We start from the raw sequence: 6,134 nt of genomic DNA, 5'->3' as shown, positions 1-6,134 counted from the left end.
ATATTCATTTTGTATCTGGCCTTCTTACTGGATACACTTGCTTGTAACAGTTTTTCAGTTGGTCTTCTTGGATTTTTCAAGTATATATCATCTGAAAACAATGAAAATTGTGCTACTTTCTTTCTGAGTTTTATACCTCCTTTCCTTCTGAAACCAGCTCAATTTTCCCATAGAACTGACGTTTATAGCTTTTTTTGAGTAAACACAGATATTGACTTTCCTGTTGTTGAAGCTTGAGAAACTTATATTTGTCTTATCTGAGTTTCATTCTCAGAAAACCAATCGTCAGGCCTCCCAGATAGCATCAAGGAGTGGAAACTTTCCAGACCCCTTGTCTGACCACCTGCTGCCTGTTGACCAACTCCTCTTCCTTCCCCACTATACAAACCCCTAACTTTAGTCATGGAAAAAACTAATTTGAGCCTTGTCTCCCATCTCTCTGCAGATGTCACCCACAACAAAGCTTTTCTTTTCTGACAATACCCACTGTCTCAGTGATTGGCTTTCTGTGCAGTGAGCAATTGACCCTCACCAAACCCTTGGCATTTGGCAACACTGCTCTTATCAAATTTCAATGGCTAGCTCCTCCAAAATAAAGCTAAACCATAGTAAGGATGTGTAGAATCTTGTGTTGTTCCTGACTTTATGGGAATGGTTCTAATATCTTACCAGTATGCCTAATGCTAGAATTGCCTTGAGAAAGATATCTTTTTATTGAATTACAACTCTTACTTTTCTAAACTCCATGCTCCCATCAAAAATTCAGATTCCCCAGGCAATCATTGTGGCCCCCATTTTACACCTATCAGGTGACATGTGATGCATGTACATATCTCAAACTGGAGGAATGCATTTGTCATCTAGAATTAGATGGTAAACCCTCTCCTGGGGACCAAAATAAGGTATTTTTAAACATTTTCCTCTAAAAGGGATTACCAAAAGGTAGGCACCACATATATTTCAGCTTAGGGCTGCTGAGTAAAAATTTACTACTGGGGCCTAACTAATTTTCAGGGGACATTCAAGAAAGAAGACAGTGCCTGCAAAATCTCTCAACCCAAATCTATTCATATACTATTGCTCTATCTGAGCTCTCTTTCCTAAGTCCCCATAGTCTTTGCCTGTCTCTTAACTCACAAAGCATGCTGAGCCCAGGTCTCAAAATCATTTCAGACACACTCTCTATCCTCACCCACACCTGCTAATGCTGACCTTGTGAAGACTGTGAAATCACACGTCACAGTTTCCCAACAAACATAATGCCAGGAATACTTACTAAAACTTTAGAATCCCAGGCTCCCCAAGACCTGGTGAAGCTTATGTATACCATGATCTGAGAAGCACGGCCTTACAGTTTCATCAGAAACTGCAGGAACTGCTAAAGGTCCTACAAGGTCCAACTCTTCTTCCTCAACTCTTCTGAAGCAAAGTTAAATTTTAGGGCTCTTCCTAGAACTATTAGATATGCTATGACCACTACCCAGACAGGACAAACGCTATTTCTAAACTACTCGGCTTGGAATCTCCAAGATGCACATGCATTTCTGGGAAGGTGGAGACACACCCAAACCATCCGTGGGTAGATTCTAGTGGATACTCTGAACAAAGTGGATCGGACATGTCTGTCAAACCCAGACAAACCCAGAACTAGTGAGGTAACCTAGGAGCCTTCGTTAGAGAAATCAGCCTTTACTAGAATGGACCATGGGAGCCTATGACAGCAAGATCTTTCCAGTCATAGACAACATGTGCCCAAGGCTGGTTCTGTACATCCCTATCCATGGAGCAGCCCTGCCTGTAATTCCACAGTGTCTCAGATGTCTGCAGTTGCTCCTAAACTGCCTCAGGTATTAGGGCTAACAGGAGCCATGATGGCATCTGCCACACCCATGGTTACAGTAGTCACTGGCTTGCTAGCTGCCATTTCCGTGGGTGATGGTTGGTTGCCTTGTACCCATCTCTGCCCTCTTTCTACTTCCTCCTTTTCTCTACAGCCTGATGATGTTGGGCAGGTCTCACCTGCAAGCCCCTGAGTTATGGCCACTGGTAAGAACAAGCAACCCTGGAGATAAACAATCATATTTACAAACTGTCTACTCTGCTCACACACACAGTCAGAACCACTTTGGATGGTGGCCTTAGAATCTGAGGAGATCCACAGGCAGCCACCTGTGGTTGGAGTCAAGGGTGGTATGAAGTGGCAGAACTGCTGAACTGCTTTTAAATTGGTCTTTAAGCAAACGAGTAAAACGGCTCAGCCCATTAAGAAACCCTCACTCGGAAGCTGTCTCGCTGTCATGCCTCCTGGGGTGTTTGGGGACTCGGTTAATGAACCACCAGCACCGCCCGCTAGTTAGTTCCCTGAAACTCACACCACATCAAGGCGAGTTTGCTGAGAAACGAATGCACTCCTGGCCCATCGAGGGAGCCCATCTGGTGAGTTTAGCTTCTGTCTCCAGCAGCACCGCATAATGAAGGAGGCTCCTTTGAGGGAAGCGAAGCATTTTTCCAGCCCGACTCTCTGCCTTCTTTACAGATTTTCAAAGCCTGGTGAAGGCAAGAGGTCTCCCTTTCTTTGAGGGAAGACTGTAGACTTTCATCTTGACTCAGGACCACAGGCTACATAGTCACAACTTAAACTCAGCAATCCAGGTTCTTAAATTTTGTCACTCATAAACTAAAAATTGCTCATTATTGGAGTTTGCAGAAGAGTCTGAGTATTCACTCCAAAGTGAGGACATCTTTCGAGCCTGGCTGAGTTTCCCACCTCCTACTGTGTGTGCAATGCCTTACAGGTAGGTGTACTCCAACACTTTGAGGAAGTCAGTTTCCTCCATCACTGGGTCTGCAGTGCTATCTCAAGTTGCACTCACAATGCAAAAATATGATTTCTTACTAGAACAAGTTTACCACAATTACTGTTAACTGGTGAGGTTTTCAAAAGCTGCTATTTTTTATTTTTGTAAAATATAAATCACTGTTCATCTAGCTTTATTATTACCAGTTTAGAGTATTATCAGTTATTTGGCTAACCCTATGATGTGCAGTGATCTATAGTTGCATCAAAAGTAGTTTGGGCCTATCATTTTCCAATAATTAAAGTTTAATATTTATCATATATATCCCTGTGCTAATTTGCTTTGTATAAGGACACTTAAATGACACACTTATGTGCTGCCTGTGAACTTGTGTCATTTGAATCACTTGAGCCTTCTCACAAAGAAAGTATAATAAAAATCAGTTATCTTAAAATCACAAGGCATTATTTTAGCATATATAGACTCTTGTATGCATTTTCTTTTTTTACAATACAGATAATATGCAATATGTATTTCTTTATAGCAACAAATTTAACATAATTGATTTTGTCCTTCAATTATATTTTATCTCCACCAACTCCTATCAGTCACTGACAGAGGGAATTGATGGGTAAGGGAGGTTTCTGTTCCACCCAAGTAGACTATGATAAAAAAAAAATTTAAGAATTATAGGGGTTGAGGGGGCAATGATGGAGAGGCCATTGGTAAGGGCTGCAAGTCCCCCACCACTTCATTAAAGCACTGCAGCTTGCCTGTGTTCTGGGTACACACTGAATTTCTATGTTTGCAGAAAGAATCCTACTGCCAAAAAGTGTTTGAAATCTCTGCACCATACTTTTCTATTTATTAAAAATACTATAACCATAAAACAATGCTAGAAAAATCCAGAAAGATGGCCCTGTTAGTTCAGGAGAAAAGGTTGAAAAGAAAAGAAAAAGAAAAAGGTAGAACTAGGCACAGAAAGATAATAAGATTCAATCATCTCAATTTACCCTAGCAAAGCACCCAGCTGGGTAGATATCAGGAGGGGTGGGATGGAGATGATGGGAGATGAACGAGAGAAGATCCTGGACCTTTTGGTTCAGGAAAACAAAGACAGATGTTCGAAACCGACTATGATTCAGAAAAAAAAAAAAAAGAAATGAAAATAGCATTGACCAAGGGGGTGAAGCGTCCCAAGGAGAAGGGATCACTTTGATTATGAGCTACTAGGAAGGATACTTCTCCCTGAACCATGGGTTGACATAATTTATTCAGTTGTGATTTTATTTAGCAGAAATTTGCCACTGAGAAGGCACTGGGCAAAGCCAAGGAAAAGATTCCAAGAATCAGGGATTCCCTTGTTTCTTTGACATTAAGGAAAGTAATCGAAGACAATGTTTTTCAAACTTGAATGTGCATACAAATCACCTGAGAAGGGAGGGCAGGGAGAAGGGGGACGGTCCTGTTAAAAAAAGATTCCTATTCAGAAGGTCTGGGGCTAGCCTGATATTCTGCATTTCTAATCAGCTTTCAGATGATGCCAGTGCTGCTGGTCAGACACTTTGAAGCAGTGTGGATCTAATGAACTCATACCCCACTCAAGTGCCAGAGATACATCATAAGGCAGTAACTGTGGTGACAAATACTGCTACTTGCCTACCCGATATCCATTCTCTTTTTATTTCACGATGAGAATCCCAGTTTTGTTTGGCAGGGCAATATGCTCAGCTAGAACCATTCAATTTTTCAATATAGTATCAATTGTAGTTAGGGTGGGGGAGTATGTGTGAAATAATTCTGGCAATAGAAGTATAAGCAGAACTTCTTGGAGAAGGCATCTGTGATGGTTGGTACCGAGTGTCAACTTGATTGGATTGAAAGAGTCAAAGTATGAATCCTGGGTGTGTCTGTGAGGGTGTTGCCAAAAGAGACTTAACATTTGAGTCAGTGGGCTGGGGAAGGCAGATCCACCCTTAATCTGGTGGGCACAATCTAATCAGCTGCCAGTGAATATAAAGCAGGCAGAAAAACGTGGAAAGGAGAGATGGGCCTAGCCTCCCAGCCTACATCTTTCTCCCATCCTGGATGCTTCCTGCCCTTGAACATCAGACTCCAAGTTCTTCATGACTCTCCTCACTCCTCAACTTTCAGATAGCCTATTTTGGGACCTTGTGGTTGTGTAAGTTAATATTTAACAAACTCCCATATATACACACACACACATACACACACATGTACATATATATACACATATACGTATATGTGTATATATATGTACATATATACTGGTAGGTAGGTGTACTCCAACACTTTGAGGAAGTCAGTTTCCTCCATCACTGGGTCTGCAGTGCTATCATGAGTTGCACTCACAATGCAAATAATATTTCATGCGATTTCTTACTAGAACAAGTTTACCACAATTATTCTTAACTGGTGAGGTTTTCAAGAGCTGCTATTTTTGCTTTCTGTAAAATACAAATTACTGTTCATCTAGCTTTATTATTATCAATTTAGAGTATTATCAATTATTTGGTTCACCCTATGATGTGTTGTGATCTATAGTTGCATCAAAAGTAGTTTGGGCCTATAATTTTCTAATAATTAAAGTTTTAATATTTATCATCTATATCCCTGTGCTAATTTACTTTGTATAAGGACATATACATATACATGCACACATATGTAGATGTGTACACATGTGCACATGCATACACATATGTGTACATATATGTGTGCATGGTCTGTACATATATGCATGCATGTGTGCCTATATGTATATGATGGATACATATATGCACATATATGTATATGGTGAGTGCATATATACACACACATATATGATTAATACATATATGTATTTGTTATAATATATATCCTATTAATTCTGTTCCTCTAAAAGAACCCTGAATAATACAGCATCCCTTCCTGTTTAAAGGGCAAAATCTTTGGCAGAGGTTTTGGCCTTTGTCTTGGCTTTTGGTGTTTTCTCCCTTTTCCCTGCCTCAAATACCGACTAATACCTGGAGGGGCAGCAGCAGCTCTCTGGCCATGACACTGAAAACTAGACTCAAGAAGGTGGTGCTGGAGCAACAGCCTGGGTCCTTCAAGTCTCATGGATTGTCCTTACCTGCACCCCAAGTTTGGGTTTCCCCAAAAGCAGCCCTGAGGGGGGAATTCAGCTGTAAGTAGTTTATTTGGGAGTGATTTCAGGAAACCCCAGTGGAGGGATGGGAAGTGACACAGGGAAGGAAAGGGAGCCAGTAGCAGTGTGTCGCCAAACCAATGGCGCAGGGGAACCTGGAGCTTAATCCCTGGGGAATTCTTGGCGACAGT

The sequence above is a fragment of the Trachypithecus francoisi genome, unplaced genomic scaffold, assembly GCF_009764315.1.
Source record: "Trachypithecus francoisi isolate TF-2019V2 unplaced genomic scaffold, Tfra_2.0 Lachesis_group17, whole genome shotgun sequence".
NCBI classification, from domain to species: Eukaryota; Metazoa; Chordata; class Mammalia; order Primates; family Cercopithecidae; genus Trachypithecus; species Trachypithecus francoisi.
This window is presented reverse-complemented; position numbering follows the sequence as displayed.